Here is a 21,568-nt window from a genome sequence, read left to right as displayed (position 1 = left end):
CAGTCTGCCATTGGAGGTGGTTCAAGCACCTACAGTGAACACCTTCAGGAGTAAATTGGATGCTTATCTTGCTGGGATCCTATGACCCCAGCTGACTTCCTGCCCCTCAGGCAGGGGGCTGGACTCAATCTTCCAAGGTCCCTTCCAGCCCTAATGTTTATGAAATCTATGAAGTCAGCTGTGGTGGCAGTGACAGTGATAGGCCGCCCTCCACCAAGGCCTCAGGTGAGCCTCACTGCACACCTGGCAGTGGGGTACTGAGTGCAAAAGGCACTGACAGACCACTTCCTCCTGCATTCCCAAATGTAAGCCACTCAGATGGCTAGCCACCCTAGCCCCCCCACACCCCGCCCAGCACCACTCTCACTGTGGACAGTTTTCTCAAAAGTACTTTATTCCCCTCCACAAAAACAGACCCCATCCCTATCTCAGTCCCCAACGATAGAGACCCTCCCCTTTCCCTCCCCAACAACAAAGCTCCTCCCTGCCTCCCTCCCAACCCACACAACCCCTCCTTCTTCCCCCAACCCATAGTGCCTCTCCACCAACCACCCCACCCACCACCAATATAGCACCCTCTTCCCTGTGCAGACTATTTACAGTGTACTCTGTGTGCCCACCCAGGGTGGGGGGCAGTGAGGTGATGGAACCTACAGGGCAGAGCCTGGGGCTAGGCACCCAGCATCCTGGCCTCTGACCACACCACTGTGGGTGCACACACCATGGCAAAACTGGCAGATGGGGGGCTCACCCAGGGACAAGTGTGGCCACTGCTCTGACAGTGTGACCGGCTTTCCCTCCTGCAGCCAGAGCCAGCAGGGCCTGCACATCATGTTGGTCCCACTGTGGGCAGCTCCTGCTCTGGGGCCACATGGAGCTGAGGCAAGTGGCAGAGGTGGGCTCAGGCTGGGGGGCACCTGGCCACTGTAAGTGCTGTTGCACCTCAACCTAAGCCCACTTGGGGGGGGGGGGCATACAGCTGGACAGCAGGCAGCTGCTAGGAGGCAGGTGGGGCTAGGACTGGGGGCAGAGAAGTGGGCAGCACAAAGATGACTGCCAAGCCAGGATGGTGTCTAGCACCTGGCAGTTCTCCTCCACGGCCTCCACTGCCCTGGCCACCACTGCAGCATGCTGCTCCTGGGCCTCCACCATTCTGTTGAGGAGGGTGATGTGCCTCTCCTTAAGGGTCAGAAGCCTGTCCCAGAGGGTCCAGTTCACAGAGTCCCTCTCCTGGCCACGCACAACCTTCTCTCATTCATGTGCAACCCTCTCTCACTAGTGCACAAGGTCCTCCCCTCTCCCACTAGTGCACAAGGTCCTCCACATGCCAGGCTCGTAAGTCCACCAGCTGCTCCTCTACCACAGCGACTAGCACAGGGGTGGGCAAAATGCAGCCCAGGGGCCAGATGTGGCCCACCAGGCCATTCTATCCAGCCTGTGGGGCCCCTAAAATAATTTTAAAAATTAATATTAATCTGCTCTGGGCTGCCTGCCATGTGGCCCTCGATGGCTTACCGAAACTCAGTAAGTGGCTCTCTGCCCAAAATAATCGCCCACCTCTGGACTAGCAGGTCCAGCAGCAGGGTTTGGTCCTGGATCTGCCCCTGCCAAAGCCAATGCATATGGAGGACATAATCTGGTTTACACAGTATAGAACCTAGTGTGACTTTCAGAATCCAGGTTTGTTGGATTAATATGCATAGAAATATGTAAATAAACAACATGGAATCCTATTACGCCATTATGTCTGGATATTGACTCTAAACATAACTTTGTGAATTCCATATTTGTGAATCGTTGGTTCCATTTCAGATTTGCACAATTTACAGTACATTTTTCATGTTTTTCTTTTACCTCTGTGAATTACAGTTAAAATGTGTAAATGTAACTGGGTTCTTTCCTGCTTGAACTTCACATTCTGCAGCAGAGCAACCTGCAGATAAAATTTTGCAATCTCTCTGCAACCCCACAGAAACGTATGTAATTTGATTTGTAGAATCTTGGTTGCTATCGATGATGCATGAGAAGGAAAGAAATTATCTTGAATGGACAGAGTTTGCAAGATTTACAGTTATAAATTGTAATCTGATCTTTGGATCTGCAAGTCATAGCTGGGAATTAGAGATAGTTGTTCCCCTTGAAACCTAGGGGATCATGAGACTGGTATACAGCATGTTTAACTCTTTCTCTCTCTCTTTCTTTCTCAAATCTCAAGTTTTTCAGAGTACTACAAGTAATAATTCCAGAACATCATATAATATTATAGTGAAACAAAGAAATAGAATAGGCCCACTCCAGTTTGCCTGGAGAACAGCTTTAGAGGGATAAATATTTGTACAAGATAAAAAAATAATACCAGTAGTTGAGACAGACCGAATAAGGTACTTGACCTAGTTAGTAAATTGTTAAGGAACTTCTCTATACTTTCAGAAAGCCAAATAAAAGTAGTCCTCACCTGAATGTTCTATTAAAATTTTTGCACATCATATTATACCTATGCTTTGTGCACAGAACTAGAGAAACCCACAGAATGGGCATTAACCAGCAGGTGACTGGGAGGGAACACAGGCCACATGGGGGCACGATGGTAGTCACCCCGAGGTGAAGCCATACCTGGCTCAGCACCCACACCAAGAAGGTCCACCTGGAGAGAGTACCTTCCTGGAGGCCAAAGAGGCCTGATAAGGACAGCAAGGGGATGTAGGATCCATAGTAACTTGCAACCCCAGGAAAAGGGAAGAGGCTCCAGATGGCAAGGCACTGGTGCCCTGCCTGGGTGCCATTTTGAGTTTGCTTTGTCAGTTTGATTAATATTATTTTCTAAGTCTTACATTAACTGGGACAGGGAAATGGTGGTGGGGGCACTTTAAAGCTTGTTGAACGAGTTTTAGTTCAAATACCCTGCCACCATTTTGAAGCACAGGGATGCTGATAGGTGAGAAGCTGTGGTGCTTTAATTAGAATGGCTCTTGGAGCCGTTCTAATTTAAGCACCCCTCCCTCCACCCCCAGAGCATGTGTAAAAGTGCCCTATTAGTGTAAAGGAACCATATTTATTCAATTAAAAGACAAGGTTCTCCCCCCATTTATCATGGGGGGAAAAGCCCCCTTGCCTTACAATTGAGCATGAAGTGGCAGTGGGAGGCACAGGTTAGGGCTGGAGCAAGAGCCACAGCTACCACCTGGCCTCTGTTGCCTCTGCATGCCCAGCCATTCCTCCCCACCAGCTCCAGGCTCACCCATGTTCCTTTTCCCTCTGTCCCCCTCTGCTGCACTTCTCCTTACATTTGCTTGGTGCCAGCAGGGTCCATACTCGCTGCAGCCTGGAGTACAGAGCATGTGGTCTAGCTTGGCCCTATAGTAGCAGCGCTGGCTCCACACCACTGCTACAGGGCTGGGCTGGAGCCATACTCTATACTAGAAGCTACACCAGGGATAGCTTGTTGGTGAGAAGCAAAAGTTGGTGAGAAGCCTGTTGGTGAGAAGCAAAAGTAAGGGGAGTGGGGATGGAGGGGCAGGCGGGGAGAGAGACTTTGGAGGGGGAGACCCAAGCCTGAAGGGGGCAGGAATGGCATGGAGGAGTAAGCTGGGGAGGGCTGCAGGGAGGCAGGCACAATGGTTACATGGAGGGGAGGTGGCAGGGGGCAAGCTGCCTTCCCCATTTCCTCCAAGCTACCTGCCCTCTACCACCTACTCCCCTACTCTCTGTCTTCCCCTGCTCCCACCACTGCTTGCCCTCTAGCTGCCCCACCCACCTGCCCTACCATGTGCTCCCCTACCACCTATCCCCTACTTCCCTCCTCTGCCTGTCTTATGGCCCCCCACTACTTGCCCTTTCATGTGCTGTCCAACTGCCTTCCCCACTAACTGTCCCATCACCTGCCCCCTCATCACCTCTTCTCCTACTGCCTGCCAGGGACAAATTTAGGATGATCCTCCAATAATTAGATTCCATAATTGAAAAATTATCATTTATAATTTTTCCTTGTATAGAATCTAATTATCAGAGTGTCATTTTAAATTCTGGGCCATCTTGTATTCAGGTAACTACAATAATCAGGCCTCTTGTGATATCAAGAGGGTTCGTCCTCTAGAAAAGAAGGTAGCCTAGGTACTACCTGATTGTCTACTCCAATCAAAGGGAAAAGCTAGCAGGGCAGGTGCATTGTGGGGTGAAGCTGCTGCTGTGCAGTTTCCTTCCTACCCCTATAGAGCCAGACCTGGACACTCTATGAACTTAACTATATAAACATTTATTTAATTATAAATAAGAGTTAAAAATGGAACATGTATATGTATACAGAACCTGGAAACTATATGCAATACAGTTTTAATATTATAAAAGCCTAAGTCTGTCTGTCTGTCTGTAATGCTTTATTTGCACTGATTGGCTGATGGAAACAGCTCCAAGCGTGGGGGAGTGCCACCATGATTCCAAAGCCATGCCAAGGACTGGACAGAGGGTGGGGGACCCAAGGCCAACAGCTCTGGCCTCGACTCCATCACCCCACTCCCTGCAAGAGGCAGAACAGCGGCATCATGGGGCATTAGGTAGCAGCACTCCATCCCAGACCACCCCTTCCCCACCCCCATCATTCTTGATGGAAAATTGGCTAGTATAGATATACAATCCTATACACTCCCCTCAGGATACAGGTAAATAATGTGAAAGGATTGAAACTGAGGTCTCAGATAAAGATTATACAACCTTAAACTCTATAAAGTGTGAGCTCACTAACATAAGACACAAATACACAAAATATAAGGTGCTAACTTACAAAATAATATGAGGCACAAGAACATCAGATATGAGCTTAAACCTCTGAAGGCACAAAGACCAACCCATGCTGCCTCTGGAATAGTGGCAGCACTCCAGAGGGGGAAAGATCTCCAGTGCCTCCAGGCCCTTGACCACCCAACTGGGATAATCCATGAGGAAAACCTCCAAACCCAGGGGTCCTTCCCCTTTAGGTTTCTCCACCCGAGATTAGGCTCACTGATGGGCCATTCACCGTCCCCCTTTTCCTGGCACTCACGACTCCAAAGCTTGATGAGGCTGTCCCAGTCTCCCCGATCATTGCGCCTTCTGGCTTAGCAGCTGCCCTGGAGTCCTCCCATTGTTGGCCTGCCTGGGACCCTGTGTACCATTCCTTGCACTGGTGGCTCTCCCTTATGCCAGGGGTTGGAGACCTGAGCTGTCTTGTGCGGTGCTGAGGTCTTGGTCCACTCCTGGACTTTCCATGCGCTGCCTGCACACCAACAGCCTGGCCTCATGCTAGGGGTTGGGAACCCAGAGCCGTCTCAAGTAGTTCCTAGGGCCCGGTCCTTCTCAAAACTGCCATGCACTGCCCATGCATCGAGTTCCTGTCCTCATGCCAGGGGTTGGAGACCCGAGCCACCTCGGGCGGCTCCCAGGGTCTCAGTCCTTTCCCAGACCCAGCATGCACCGTCTGTGCATCACTTGCCATGCTCCCTTGCAGCAGGGCTGAGGAACGCGGCCGCCTGCTGTGTCCCATCCAGTAAAGGGGGTTCTTTGGGCTCTTCAGGGCAACAGCTGCGCCTAACTGGCCAGCTCTTCACCTGTCTTCTTCATTGCCCCTTGACACAGCCACCCATGTGCCAGGCATGCTGGTCTTTCAGCTCATCCAGAGGCTCTGCCCCCAGATTACAAGTTGACCAATCAGGGAAATGGGGGGGTTTAGTCCTCACCCATGTCTGTGCTCTTCTTCTCGCCCCAGGTAAGGGCAAGGCAAGCCTCTCCCCAACTATGACCTGATTGGTGGGAATGCCCCACCAATTGTCTGGAACCCCTTTTGAGCAGACCAGCTGGACTGCTGCCAGCCAGCCTGCCACAGGAAGAATAACAGAGCAACTTAGTAAGATTGTTGGGACATTTTCAAGGGATAGGAGGGGTCTCAACAAAGTATAGAATAGAGCTGAATATGACCAATTGTTTCATAACTCATGCTCTAGGAAAGCTCCTCTAACCCTAAGGTACAGACTAATGAAGGAGATAACACATTAATTGCTCAAAGAATCACAGAGTGAACAAATAGAAAGTTCAACAGAGTGGTTACGTTCCTTGATCAATGTAGAACCCCCTCCCCCTCCGCCGCGCACACACACACACAGGAGCCCTTGTGTATAGACCCCAAATAAATTACTGTAATGTAAAAAAGTGAATATTTTCCATTTCCTAGCAAAAGATAAATTGCAGTAGTATTTGTCTACACAAGATGCACTTGAGAAGTACCAAGCTGCATCTGAGAAGTACATAGATCCATGGAGTTCAACCTTTTAGAACACTAGGCCAGATGCTTGCAACCTGACTGTACCACAGATCACTAGTCTTCACCTAGTAGGAGGGGTGAGGGCAGAAAGGTGGCTGCCAATCTCAGAGGGAGGGGGAGAGGAAGAGAGTTTTTTCCAGCACATAGTGCCTGCTACAGGGGAGAGGAGAGGGAGAAAAGGAGGGAAAGAATAAGCAGTGTCTGCCTTAGGGGATGTGAAAGGGACAGCAAGGATAGTGGAGGGCATCAATGGCATGGCAGAGGGCAGGAAAAGGGATGCACTTAGCAAAGCTTCTTCCTGCTGATCCCCTGTGCTGCACGCTAGATATAGTTTTGGCATCTCCTAGGCATTTAAAGTGGCATATGCAGCCTGCAGGCCATAGGTTGAGCACCGCTGATATAAATGTTCTGATCTGGGGAAAAATAGTGGAAGAACATGTTAATTCTAGCATGGCAAATCCAACTTCACATGTCTGATTTGTAAATCAGGTATATTGCCACTGCACAAGAACAGAGTCAGATGGTTTGGAGTATTGTAGCACTGTACCCAGCTACTGATGAAAAATTTGGAAAACTTCAAGGATGAGGAAAGACAGAGAATATCTCACTCTTTCTCTTTCTGGAGATGCCTGGAGTCGACTTGTGGCTACTGAGATTTACTCTTTAAGGAGTCGCATGTTAATAAGCATGTTTTAGAAAATAAGCTTTTTCCAGCTGCATGAATGTCTCTTGCATTTCTTTTTGCTTTAGGAAGTGAACAGCCCTGTTGTGTGTTGGGAAATAGTTCCTTAAGATAAAGAGAAGATATAAAAGAATGTGAAAAATCCCAAACCAGAGAAAATTATAATGAAAATATGGTGAAAAATACATTCTGTATGAATGATACATGAATCCTGAAGAACACAACTAGAGAGTTTTTTGTGAAGGAGGATCTTTAATACAAGGCAGTAAGTTTATATATTTTATTTTATGTATATAATTGTATGTATACATGAAGATACACATACATACATGTAAGTTTTACTATATGACATATATACTCAAATCCAAGATGAATTTTCCCCTTTTCCCATTCTACATGTGGAAAAAAGACCCTGGTTTTGGAATCAAGTATGGGTTAGGTGGGGCAGACAGGCAGCAGTTGCAGCTCTAGCTATGGCTTTGAGCTTAGGGTGAGAACCACAGCTCATCTACCCTGAGTTATGGCTCTAGCATCAGCTCTGCTTTAGCCCAGGGCTTAAAGCAAATGTTGGCTCTGGCCCCTGCCCAGCCAGGAAGCAGCAGTGGAGAGAGCCACTGGGGTCAGGGTCAGAGCTGCCATGCCACAACTTCTGTTACCTAGCCAGGCAGGGGCTGGAGAAGGCATGTGCTCTGTGCCCCAGCCTGAAGTGGGGCTGGGCCTACAGCCATATCTCAGGGTAAGCAGTGGCAGGAGAGGAAGGGTAGACCAGATTGTGGGAGAAAATGGTGTGAGGGGCCAGGCACTGGGTGGCTCAGGCACAGGGAGAGTGCAGGAACTGGGGGCAGGGGAGGCAGGGGACATTGGTAGTGGGGGGGGCAAGTAGCAGGGAGGCAAGTACCAGAGGCATAGGTATGAGAGGCAGTGGTGGGGGCATAGGTGGCAGAGGCAAGGAGTGGGAGGGTAGCGGGGCGGAGGAGGGTTGTGATTTTAGTTCCAACCTGAAAACCCATGGCACCTATTCCATTGTTGCCTGCTCCCCCTCTGCCTACCCTCCTGCTAGTGCTTTCTCAGAGGTGGAGGGGAGGGGAAGTGGGGAATTTAAGATAATCTTCCAATACTTAGATTCTGTACGTGTAAAATTATAACAAAATTATACTTTTCCCATGCATAGGATCTAATTATTAGGCAGGGGTCATCTTAAATGTGAAGTAGTCTTGAATTTGAGTAAATATGATAAATCTTATATCAGGGTTTTAGATCCAGCCCATGAGGAGCTCCACACCCTAGATCCAGTCTGGGCACTGGGTGAGTTTGTGACCCCTGCCATATGAGGTTTTATCTTATGTAAGATATAAATATATGTTTGTGTGTGCATGTGTATATCAGTATATACAAGGCCTGTTCAAGAAGTATCAAGACTGATGCTGTAGGAAACAAATATTTTATTTACAGGGGTTTCAGCTTAATCTCCTTTGAAGTGTGCTTCTTTGGCAACCACACACTTCTCCCACTATTTCTGCCATTGTTGGAAGCACCTCTGATAAGCAATTTGTGGAATCACTAAAAGCTGCTCAGTTGCATTTTGTTTTATGGTTTGCACATCACAACATCTTCCTTTCAAGGCTTTCTTTAGTTGAGGAAAGAGAAAAAAGTCGCATGAGGCCATACCAGGTGAACATGGAGACTGTGGGATATAGTGTTTGGCCAAAATTTAGCTAAAAATTCCTTCACAAGCTGTGCTGAGTGGGCAGGCGCCAGTTAGAATTGAATGACATGAACCAACAGACATTCTAACTTCTTCTGCTATCTCTTGGACATTTAATTGCCTATCATTTCAAATCAAACTGTGAACTGCTGCCACATTTTCATCATTTCATCCTATTGAAGGGTGTCTGGAATGCTCATCACTTTTGACCGATGATCATCCTTCTTTAAGCTGATGATACCATTCAAAAACTCTTGCACAGCTCATAGTGTCATCAGCAAATGCTATTTTAAGTAATTCAAATGTTTCACTTGCTCTTTTCCCAAGTTTCATGCAAAATGTAATGCACACGAGTTGTTCTGGACACTCTGACATAACAAAAGGGGACATGAGACACAAATGATTTTTACTTCAACCAATGGCCACAGAAAACTGGGGAAACACCATGACCTGCAAACCTGTCCAAAGCAGCCCCAACATGCCCAGACATGTTCAGCAAGGCCAGGCCCCACACCCAATACTTTGTACCACAAATGCATATTCAGCCTTGATACTTTTTTAACAGACCCTGTATATGTATATATGGCTATATATATGCATACAAAACTGTGGCAGGGATGACACCATGGGGAAAGACCTGAAGGAGAGAAGCAGAGCTGGCAGGACATCACAATAAGCTGGATGTCCAGCAAAAGCAGAGCCGCAGCAAGGAAAACTGCTACAGCAAAGAACAAAGAGGAAAAGGGGCAACAGGCCTGGGAGCCAGGACTAGTTCCAGCCATGGCATGGACACACTTTACGGTGGTGTGCCGGCACTGATTTGCCAGCTGGACCCCTGGAGAAGAATAAAAAACCTGCCGGACAAAAGACTGGAAGTGAGTCCTCCAGTGGGCCCAGAGTGGCCTGGAGTGGAGCATAGCCCCACTAAGGGAAAGTGGTGGCAGCTCCAGGAGGGCTCTCTTGAAAATAAGCTAAGCCCAGCCGGGCTGTTATTTACCGTATACTGAACCTTGGATCCCAGATGTCTCCGGACTGGAGTGGACTAACCGGGGACCTGAGGAAAGAAAGAGAGATGGATGATTGGACTGCAATGGATACAAACCAGAAAGAGGGAAGAATACACTGGGAAACTAGGTAACTCAGAGTCAGGAGAGATTCTAAGCCAGTTATAATACAGCCTCAAATCTGGAAGAGACAGCATCTGGACAAGACTTTTTCTAACTTAAAAGACCAAGACAAAAAAACCTATCCCATGACCAGCCCAAGAGAATTGGGAAATAACATCCTTTGTTGGTGTTACGCTGGGTGTAGGGGAGGCAGAGCCCCAAAACAGGAAGATGGATGGGAAGATTGAAGGAGGGTGCCAGGAAAGATGAGGAGAACCATCTTCCTCCCAATAAACAAATTTATTCTAGCAAAGACATGGCAGGTGAGAACCCCTGGGGACTGTCCAAGACATCTAACCTAGCAACAAGCTGTCTGTTCCCCAAGCGATGGCGAAGTCCTAAAAACCCATAAGAACAAGGTGTGCTAGTGAATGACATGGGAGATTACAAAAACATACATCTATAGGGTTTTGAACTTAATAAAATCTTGAACTGCCTCAGTTAGTCTTTCATTGTGAGCCTTATTTGCAAGTGATTTTATTCACCAACATGCATCCTAGGGAATTAAAGCACTACCTTATGAGTAATTTGTGGACATAGAAACTCACTAATTGAGTTTCCAATTAGGAAATCATTTTAGTGTGTGTAAATGTGACACCCTCTTCTTAAATCAGAAAACACTGAGTAGCCCATGGTAATCTTAAATAAATACATTAAAAGTGCATGCAATTATATTCAATTTTAAAACCTTTCTTTTCCTCAGCCTCATGTCAGAAATGAGCATAATAGATATAAGTTTAGCCCATGCTGATGTTAAGCAGGTGAAATGTATTTTTATTAAATTTTTGTAAAAATTGAGAGAGTTGCCAGACTTTTTGATAGTCTACAGTATTTAAAGATCTGTGTGGAAATTCATTCATCCACTCACCTGGGTTTAGTGGACATATCTCATCAGTACTATAAAATATTACAATATCAACATTTTTTTTTAGTTATTTAAAAATGTCTTGCCCTCCTTGTCACAGAGAAAACCTTTACAATGTAATGGTAACTAATATTGTGGCTCTCATCACGTCTAGCTACTGACTTCTGGTTTCAATGACCAGGCTTCTATTTACATTTGGGTCGACTGGGGGTACGCATCAGCTAAGCATGGAGTGATTCTTTAAATGTTTGTCTTCTCAAGGTTTAGCAGCATTGGTGACGCATAAGGGGTGCACACGGGTGCATGTGCACCCCCTGAGATTGGCCATGCACCCCCTGGAAGCACCAGCCATAAAACTGGAAGTGCTGGTGGAAGTCCACTTCTGGTTTTGCCAGTTTTGCCGCTAGTAGTTCTGTGCTCAGCGATCGGCCGTGGGGAGACCGCCCCCCTGGTCAGCAATTGGCCGTGGGGGAAACCCCCCCACTGGCGATCTCTAGACTCGGGAGACACCAGTCATCCATGTTTAGCAGGATGGCTTAAGTACATTGCTACTCTGGCACTACCAAGAATAGTCATTAAAATCAGTAGCCTGCTCAAGCTAGTAGAGTTGTGCGTGTCCACATTTTTTGGATTGGGTGCTTTATCTCACTCAGAAACACACTCCTATGTGTAATGGCACAGAAAAAATAATCACAGTGGAGTAAACTTGTTTTAAATTATTTTTATAATCACATAGAAAATTTAAAAACTATTTGTAAAGTCTCCTTAATTCATTATATTAAATGGAAGTTAAGTGGTATAGACCCTCAATTTGATCTACCTTTAAAAAGTAATGTACTGTTGCCAGGAAACAGGAATGGTACAAATTACAAAGTTGTGAGCTGTGTTGATATCAAGCCTGATCAGAGAGCTTATGTAAATTAAAAACAATGAAGTAAACATAGCAAGGCCATTTTAACTTATCTTCTGTGTAACAGTGGAGGAACCTTCCCCACCCCATGAGTTTAGATGGACCTGCCATTTGCCAGTTAAATTATTATTTAACTCAATCCAGAATAATCTTTAGAATTAATAATTTGCAATAAATTTACTAAAGTTGCTAAATAAATTGTCTGATGAGATTTGCTCTTTTTGTTGCAAAGTGTCTACCAGACTGATGGGTTTTATATGGTATGTGGTTTTGTCAGTATTTAGATGTTTGATTTTTTCCCCATGAGTTATTTGTTGAGAATCTTCTTTTCAGCACTCTGTATTCAACTTAATGTCTATTTCCTGATATACTTGAAGATGGCTGTGCAAGCAACTTTGCAACCATACAAAATAGATGTTTATTAGTGAGAATTACTTTGATAAATATTTTTGCTCTATTGAACAAAATATTTCTTAGGCAAATGCTGACTGAAAACAATTTAAAAATGCCTGAAAGAATAGCACTTGAATGATTTTGAATTACAGTTCTTCACAGTTTTCATGGAAAAATTATTTTCAGTATTTCCCAAAACCTGGAAAGATTTGCAGGATTGACACAAATGATTACCAAGTGAAAAGGATGAAATAGGTAGGGAAAGATGTTTTCTTATGTTTTTAGTATCACAAAAAAAAAAAAAAAAAAAAATTAAGGCTTATTGAATAGTACTTATAAAAGTAACATTTTTATTGGAATGTCAGAGAATATTACACATTTTGCCTCTGTATTCCTAAGATTTTTTTTTCTTTTTTTCTGCTTATTGCAATTTTGTGATGATTCTATCATTTTAATACTATGTGGTTAATATCTATCAGTTTTTACTTCCTTTCCTGCTGTAGTAATGTGGATCAAAATGTAAACTATTTTGGAAACTTTGCCTTCAACAATATCAATTATTAACTACCCCTAATTTAAGTCTGGCCTTTTCCCCCCATTTTTTAATGCTTGGTCTTGGTTTGCACTTTTACACTGTATTAGTTTTTTAAAATTTGTGCCTATTGTTCAGTAAGAATTACTGAATGTAATACAGCAGTTCTTCCATTTATGAAGGAACAATCAGCCCTGTTGAGTAAGTCCAGCCATGGGCCATTTGGATAGGCAGGGAGTTCTCTACTAGGAACTTTAAAAAACTTCCAGATGGAGACACAAGGGAAAAGGAAACAAGCTGTGAGCAGAACAGCTTTTTACAAGGAGAGGCCATTTTGCTGTGCTGGGCCTAGAGCCGAAGGGCTCCCTTCCTAGCGCCTGGGACAGGGCAGAGGCCTGTTTGCTGTTTACTTGATTTCTGGTTAGTTGCTTAAAGATTGTGTTTTATTTGCAGGAGTGACTAAGGAGTTCTTCAGGGAGAAAACCCACCAGCACAAGCCAGCAAGCTAGGCAACCTGATTATATAGCCCACTTCACCTCTACGGTACCCAAATGATACTCAGGCACCCAAGGGCAATCCTAAATCCTGTTCAAATCCCTGAATATAATAGTTTTAAAGTTCAGAAAAAAGGTAAGTAAGTCACAAACATCAAAAAAGAAAAAGATAAATTCCACTCACTATTGCATTAATCTACCCCTTTCTTGTATTAAGATTTTTATGGGACTCAAGCAGAGTGGAATAAGATCACACTTAGGGAACTATATGAACATCTCTGTTTTACTTTTCCTGCTGCAAAATTGTATTTGTCTCTCCTTCATCTTGAATTGGGGTAATTAAAAAAAAATTCTAATTTTTTGCAAGACAATCATTTCATTCTCCTGAGAGCACTAGTTTTTCATTTTGATCATTGGAAAGGACAATACTCTGCTCCCCTTTCTACCCTGGGTTTGTTGCTAACACAGCAAGTCCTTGTTTTCCCACTGTTCAATCCCCGGAGTCTGCAGTTGCAAGTTAATGCTTGGTATAGTATAATTTGTAGTACCCCACTGGAGTCTTGAACTAGCTCTGCCCTGGAACTGTACCAAACTGGATCCTTTGTAATGCCAGGGCTGAGATCCAAAAATCAGATGAGTTTTGAATCATTTTCCACAGGGGAATGTTTCAATATTCCTGTGCAGTCCCAGGGGTCAGATCAAATTCTACCCTGACTGCCCTGTAAAAGAGTCCCCTGGTGGTGGAGCAGATTAATGTAAGGGCATCGTGTGTTGCCTAGCACTGGCTGGAGATGTTCCTTGTCCAATGAGACATGACATTAAGCCAATCCCAGAGCCCTTACTGCAATTTTTCACACTGTAACACCTGGGCACTAGGGGTGCCTATAGAGGCGGTCTGATGCTTTCTAATTAGAATGCATCAGAGCACACTCAATTCATTTATCATAGTTAATACACATAAATATCAATAAACGCAATTAATAAATATAATGAATGTCATTAATCAAATCTGCTCCACTTTATAATTAGAAAACTCCAGCATAGCCTCATTGTCACTTGCATTAAGTCCCCCCTGCATTTCAAAATGGCCACAGGATACTTTAAAGCTCATTTCACAAGGTTTAGTTAGTTAAAGGGCCCCCTCAGTCATTTTAAAATGTGTGTGTGTGGCAGGGGGGTGGGGGAGGAGGTTAATACACACGATGATGAACCGCTTTAATTAAAGCTTCTGTCTGGGAATCACTTTAATTAAAATGCACATGGATGCTACTGCTCTCTTCCCTGAAGGTAACAGGAGATATGTGCTAACAGATCATTCACTATTTTTTACTTCAGGTTCAAACAGGGGTAAATTTCACCCGTGTAAACTACTCTCTTTGTCTATACTAAGTTTGCTAATCTGCAACTATTCCAATGGGTGAGCTGAATTTAAGGGTAATTCCAAATGTAGTAAATCCCTAATAAAGACTTACTATATTAAGACACACAAAGATGTCACACAAAGAGGTCACGCTACTAGGTTTTGTTGCGGTCTAGTACTATGGAAAGAGAAGCTGGGTGGTTTGTTTAAACAAAAGTTTCCCATCTTCTTTTTTAGTGGGAGAGAGATTATAGCCCAAATAACATACCATTGTGTTAGCATGACTGAAATGTACTGCAAAACAAAGATAAAAAGTAAACCACTCTGTTTTATTTTCATTTTTTGAAACCTAAAGAACTAAACAAAAAGAGAAAATAATGTTATTTTTAGGAACAATAAGAACCTTTTAATATGTTGTGCAGGGCTTCATCATTTTAGTATGTTGAGCCAATGAGCAGAGGGGGATAATAAGGAAATGCTGTCATGGTAGAGTTTTGGGTGAAACCTCATTAAATATGGTAGGTGTAATAATTACCTTTCATTTGGATTAATGTAACAAGCCATAAGCTCTTTTATGGAATATAATTGCTAAAATAATACATATCATTTGCCAAAGTAGGACACATGGAAAGCTGGTATGAATCAGAGCTACATGTACAAAGGGAATACGTTGGAGATTGAATGCAAATGCAGGGATCTAGGTATTATTTACTTGGAACTAGGTTTGTATGGGAAAAGCAGCAATAAACACCTTTTGCCTAAGGCCCAACTGTGATGATACTGGCTGAACAGAGGCTCAGAACTGCGAGCAAAGTTCTTGTCTGTTTCATTCCTGCCCTGTTCTGGGAAGCAGGATTTAATGCAGTTTAAAAAAAGAAAATTGGATGTTATTAAAGAAAAACCTGACTCCATCATTATATCTTATTTCTAATGGAAACTAGTGTGAGACCCAGAATATTGGTTATTGGTTAACTGAAGAAGTCGCAAGGGATAACGGTGGTGTCACAAGTGACTTCAGTCTCCCAGGAAATAAATTATAAGGTTGATACTCCTTTTGATCCATGATGGATGAAATAAAGGAGGTATCTGCAGAAACTGACTACAGCCACAAAGAAGCAAAGCAAGATCTAAAACAAGAATTTTAGACTTCAGGAAAGAGAATATAAATAAGATGTAATGTGATGACTTTTCAGCAGGAAATAAAAACCCCCTAAAGTAAGATCTAGAATAAAAAATAGAAGACTGCAGACTACTCAAGTCAAATAATGTTAAAAATCCACCAATTTGTGGGAGAAAAAATCATGGAAAGCATACATTTGTATCAATTTAATATTAAAGCCTAAATGAATGGCTGGATAGGTGAATAGTAAGTGGCCTGGCTGCCATCATCTTCTTGTATCCTGTCACCAAAGTTGAGTCCAGAAATGGGCACGTATTATTGCTTGACCTGTAGCTTTAGTGAGGTCCTCATTTTTGTATGATTCCCCTATATGTGGGCAGGCTAGCAGGTGTTCTGTAGTTTCAAAATTTCCTCCATATTCACACAGTATATTTGTGTCACTGGAATATCCCCACAGTTGCATGTTAACCTTAGTTTTAACAACCCCTGTTTGGAGGTGGTTCAAGCTTCTCCATGTTGGCCAGTCAAGTTCTGTGCATTCAAGGAGTTGTTCAGCAGTTTTTAAAATTCATCCTAACACCCTCTGGATCGGCTTTATTCATGATTGCGACATTTTATTCATGTGGCTGTCACTGTTTGATCCGGTGGCTGTGTTGTAGAAAGAAAACTTTTTTGTGATGTTAGTCTTCTGGGATCTATAATGTGGCCATGTAGTGGGTTCTTTTTCTTTGATCTGTTGGATGCATTTATTTAGCCTGTTACCACTCTCCTAACATCTTGTCGGGGATGCTGGCAAGTAGACGGAGACTACTGACATTTGTTGGTTTAAGGCATGTAGTAACGCACCTGCAGCTTTCATTTAGTACAGTGCCCAGCTTCTTTGCATGTGCCAATCTCTCCCAAACAGGGCCTGAGTATTCAGCTGCTGAATAACAAAGTGTAAGTGTAATAGTTTGTAACACTTTTGGGTTGGTTCTACATTTGGAGCTGATGAGCTTCTTTAATATGTTGTTCTGGGAATTAACTTTGCACTTTGTCTTTCCTATGAGTGCTTTATACGAAAGTGTGTGATCTAGTGTCACTCCCAAGTAGACAGGATTCAAGCAATGGGTGAGGGTTATTCCATTCCAGGTTAGGTTTTGTTGCTTATTATTATCTAATTTCTGAAGGTGAGGCTTCCTTTACCTGTGTTTTATTTGGATTGGCACATAGTTGATTTTTGATGTAATAGTTGGACTATTGGAATTGATACCAGTGTGGCCTTGACCTGGTTGTAGTTCTTAACTTGGGCAGTGGTACACCCGTCCTCTACATAAATAAAACTTCTCATGCCTGGTTGAATTGGTTATTCGTGGTGTAGATGTTAAATAGCAGAGATGCAAGTAAATCCCTTGAAGTAAGTCATTCCTGTTTTTGCCATCAGCTCCATTTTCATAATTCCATGTAGAATCATTGGTTTTCTAGTAAGGATCATATTATCTTGATAACTGGAAATCTTTCATCATATTATATATTTTTGCAAAGAACCTCTGGTGGCTTACAATGTCATAAGCTGCTGACAGGTTTACAAATACAGCACCAGTGACCATTCCTTTTTTGAAGTCATTTACAGTGTGCTGCATGATGTTTATTACTTTCTTCATGCATGACTTCCCTAGATGGAGACAAGTTTGATTGGTGATTAGGTGTTCTTCGACAACTGGTGACAAATGGTTTAACATAAGGTCCAACTGTGATGGTACTGCAGTATTTACCTCCTAGAAAAAAAACATAGGATTTCAGATCTGGTAAAGCCCTTGGTATGTGGTTTTGGGCAGCCATCAATCTAAGTCAGCCAGGGCACTGCTAAAAGCCAGGAAGAAAAAAGTAAAAAAATGGTTTAACATGATCTGAAGTGTCTCATGTTTCTTGTACATCCAGATACTAACAAGAAAATCCAGGCTAAAAGAGTCTCAACCATCATGGCTGAAATCATTTCAACGGTCTTGTTTGGAAGAGCATTCTAAAACTTCGCTCCTTGATTATTAGGAATCTTTTCTTCAGTCTAAAATTATCTGTAGCCTATTTGTACCCACTTGATCCTGTGTTAGTTGCAATTTTTTCAGGCTAAAAAGCTCTTCTCTGCCTAATATTCAACCAGGAATGTATTTGCAGAAAGTAATTAGACATATCCCTTTTCAGTTTCCATTTTGCCAAACAAGCCTAGCTCCTTTAAACTTTCATAAGAAAAGAAGCTTTAATAATTTTAGGAATCCTTCTTTGAACTTTATCTAGTTTAACTGAATCTTTTTTAAATGGTGTGAACTACACACAATACTCTAAACTGAGTCTTACCAATGCTTTGTATAACAGTATTGGTACCTTCTTGTCTCTACTGCATTTATCCCACCTAATATACTCTAATATTGTATTAGCCTTTTTCACAGCTGTATCACACTGAAAGCTCAGTCAACCAACATATTTAGGTCCCTCTCTTCAATTATCTCCAGTTTGTATCCCCATCTTATGGCTGAAGTCCTATATTCATTGCTAAATGCATGACTTTGCACTTCATTCCACACTTCATTCCACTCCTTTCCACAGGGTTATCTAAATCTTCCTGTATAGCAATCTGGTTTTCTTTTGCCCTGGCCAAAAGACAGCAGGACAACCTCCTCCCCTGATCCCAGCTCAGGCTTATCCACTACCAGTGTCAAGGTCACAGATAAAAAAGTTAGAAGTATACATCCTACAGTAGTATATATGCTCACTGCCCTTCAGTGCAAATGTGACAGGAGGGCAGAACCAGAAGTCCAGCCCCCTTCGCCCCTTCCCTTCCCATTATATGGTGTGTGACATCAGAAGCCCTACCCCTACCCCAGTCACATGGTATGTGACATCACCAATCCTATCCCTACCCCTGCTCCATGGTTCATGACATCAGCAACTCCGCCCCACCCCAGTCACATGGTGTGCGACATCAGCAACTCTGCCACCACCCCCTTCACATGGCATGTGACACCAGCAACTCCGCCCCCACCCACCATGGTGTGTGAAATCAGTAACCCCAGCCCTGTCCTCCAGTCACATGGTGTGTGACACCACCACCACATGGTCCATGACATCAGAAGGACAGCCCATGCAGCCCCCTCAAAGTTCACCCCCTCATACAGCAAGACCCACCCTAGAACACATGGTACAGTTCTGACCTATCAGGTCCCAGACTACTCTAGCTCCCAGGGCACAGGCGTGACCTATGGGGTGGCAGTGGGGTGGTGTGGCCCCTCTAACAACCCACTGGAGTGAGTAGAGGGGTGGGAGGGCTGAGGCTGCAAGACCACCAGGTCTAGCTGCTTTCCCAAGTGAGCCCTCTGTTTGCCTGAGACCATGCTAAGGCAAGCAGGGGTAGACATGGAGGAGATTCAGGAGTGTGAGATGGATGCCAAGTCTACCAAAACAAGACCAGGGACCGTGACAGAACTCAAGCAGTCCATATCAGACCTGCCTATGGAGAGCATGGACAACTCTGTCTCAAGGGACTCTGCTGAGGTAACCAACTTAGATGAATTTTGTGGGGGTGCTTTTCTTGTAACCCTCTGGGCCTGTGTTAATAACAATGTTTTTGCAGGTAGACGACGCCTTCATAGGGAGCTTTCAAAACCTGCACATTGGCACCCCACTGAAAGTAAAGGTCTTTTGCGTGAACTGTTTTTGTTTGTGTCCAAAAGAGAGCAGTTTGAGACCAAAGACTGATGCAACATTTTTGTCCAAAGACAATGACCACTAACCTAGGATTTGAGCCTATGGAGGTTACTGAGCAGCGCTACAAACCCATGGAAGTCACAGAGCAGGGCTCTGAGCCTATGGAGGTCACTGAGCAGGGGTGTACAGAGGGACTATTTTCAAATAAAATAGTATCCCGATGCTATTCAGGTTTCTTGCATGACCTGGTTTTGAACAACTGCTCAAGATGAGGCTGAAGACCTCTGTTAATGTTGTATTTCTTACCTGCTTAATAAACCTTGTTTTACCATGTTTTAAATTTGTCCTCCAGCATCTGAATGCAGGACATGGGTGTTCATGTGGGGTGGGGCACAGTGGTTACCAGACATGTCTATGCAGGAGGCTTTGTTAAAAGGAAATTTATTACTCTCCTGGTGATGCTGGGAGTTTTGGCGGGGTGAACACAATTTTTGCCTGTAAAAAGGCAGAATAAGGTTCTGAACAGAAGCAGGGTGGCTGCCTGGCTTTCAGATCAGGACACTTACACCCTACACAAACCAGCAAGAAGACATTTTAAAAGAAACAAGACTGTTGTTTCAGATATTGATGCACAATGGCAGGCAGATTTGGTGGATACGCGGCAGTTTTCCAAGCACAATGGTGGGGTTAAGTTCATCTTAACAGTGATAGACATTTTATCAAAGTCTGCCTGGGCTGTGGGTCTAAAAGACAAGTCAGGCAGTGAAATAGTTTGGGCCTTTGAAACAATTTTTACAGAGGGCCACATATCTCAAAAATTACAGACTTACTGGGGGAAAGAATTTTTAAATAATCTTTAAGCAAACTGCTAAAACAGTGTAATAGTCACCATTTTGTGATGAATAGTGAAGCGAAAGCGGCAGTGGTAGGGAGGTTTAAGAGAACATTAAAATCAAAGATGAGGAGGTATTTTACAGCCCGCAACACCTTTTGCTACATTGATGGGTTACCAGAGTTTATAAAGAGCTACAACCACAGTTTTCACAGAACTATCCACACCAGGCCTCTTGACACGAACGTCTCAAACTCGCCACAGGTGAGGAAAACCATGTACGGGGACTATTTCAAAATAAAACCAGCAGCCCCCATGTTTAGAAAAGAAGACCACATGAGGGTGTCTAGGACCAAAGGGAGGTTTGAAAAAGATTATGAACAAACATTCACCGATGAGATTGTCATAGTGGATGAAGTCCTTAGACCAGGGATGTCCAACCTTTTTGAATGTGGGGCTGAATCACAACCTTTTTATCACCCAGTGACCGATGAGCCATATTCAAACACCCTCTGTCCTGGGCCAGAGAGACCCTGCCTATGTAGCCCTACTGCACCTGCCTGTTATTGCAAGGTTCACGGTAGCTGCTGGTAGGCAGGGGCAAGAGGGACCCATTCTGCATACAGCCAACTACTGCCCCAGAGACTGAAGGGGAGAAATAAATAGCTCCACATCTCCATCCCCCAAGCAGTGCAGCCCCACGAGCTGGCGCTGCCTGAGGGGGGTTGGAGCGAGGCGGCCACTGCACTGCAGCCCCACACCTGCGCACTCACTGTGGTGCCCAGCCACCCACACACGCAGCCCCGGTGGCCTCAGCGCTGCGAGGCCGGAGCACGGGGTCCAGCTCACTGCCTGGTGGACTCCGGAACCAGAGCAGCATGCAGCTGAAGCTGGCTTCCCACGTGCTGCTGGGGATGGGAGGAGCCCGGACAGGTCTGCACCGGCCAGCAGAAGCTGTGTGCCGCTCGGGATGGGACGAACCCGGCTGTAGCGGCAGAAGCTCAGCTGCACTTTCCCCTGCCTGCACCTGTCAGTCCCGAGTGGCACATGGCTCCGCCGCCTTCTGCTAGCCGGTGCAGACCTGGCCGGGCTCCTCCCGTCCGCAGCAGCACGTGGGACGCCAGCTTCAGCTGCATGCTGCTCTGGATGGGACAGACCTGCCCAGGTCGGCACCAGCCAGCAGAGGCGGCGGAGGAGCCATATGCCTCTCGGGACTGACCGGCGCAGGTAGGGGGAAAGTGCAGCTGAGCCCCTGCTGCTCCGGCTGGGCTCATCCTGTCCCGAGATGCACATGGCTACTCCTCTTCCCACACACACCGCGTCGGCAACGTGAACCTGACGCGGTGCATGTGGGAACCTTGTCCTTTCCGCAGCCCTTCAGCAGCCATTAGGAAGGGAGGGACAAGGGGTGGGAATGAAAGTAAACAGTGTTTACTTTTGTTTCCCGTTGCAGCACCATGGGCCTCAGAAAATGCCTTGGCAGGCTGCATGGCGGCCCATGGGGCTTATGTTGGACAAGCCTGCCTTAGATGCATGCAG

Source organism: Crocodylus porosus, unplaced genomic scaffold, assembly GCF_001723895.1.
Source record: "Crocodylus porosus isolate Cpor-Errol unplaced genomic scaffold, CroPor_comp1, whole genome shotgun sequence".
Taxonomy (NCBI): Eukaryota; Metazoa; Chordata; order Crocodylia; family Crocodylidae; genus Crocodylus; species Crocodylus porosus.
Note: the sequence above shows the minus strand (reverse complement) of the source record.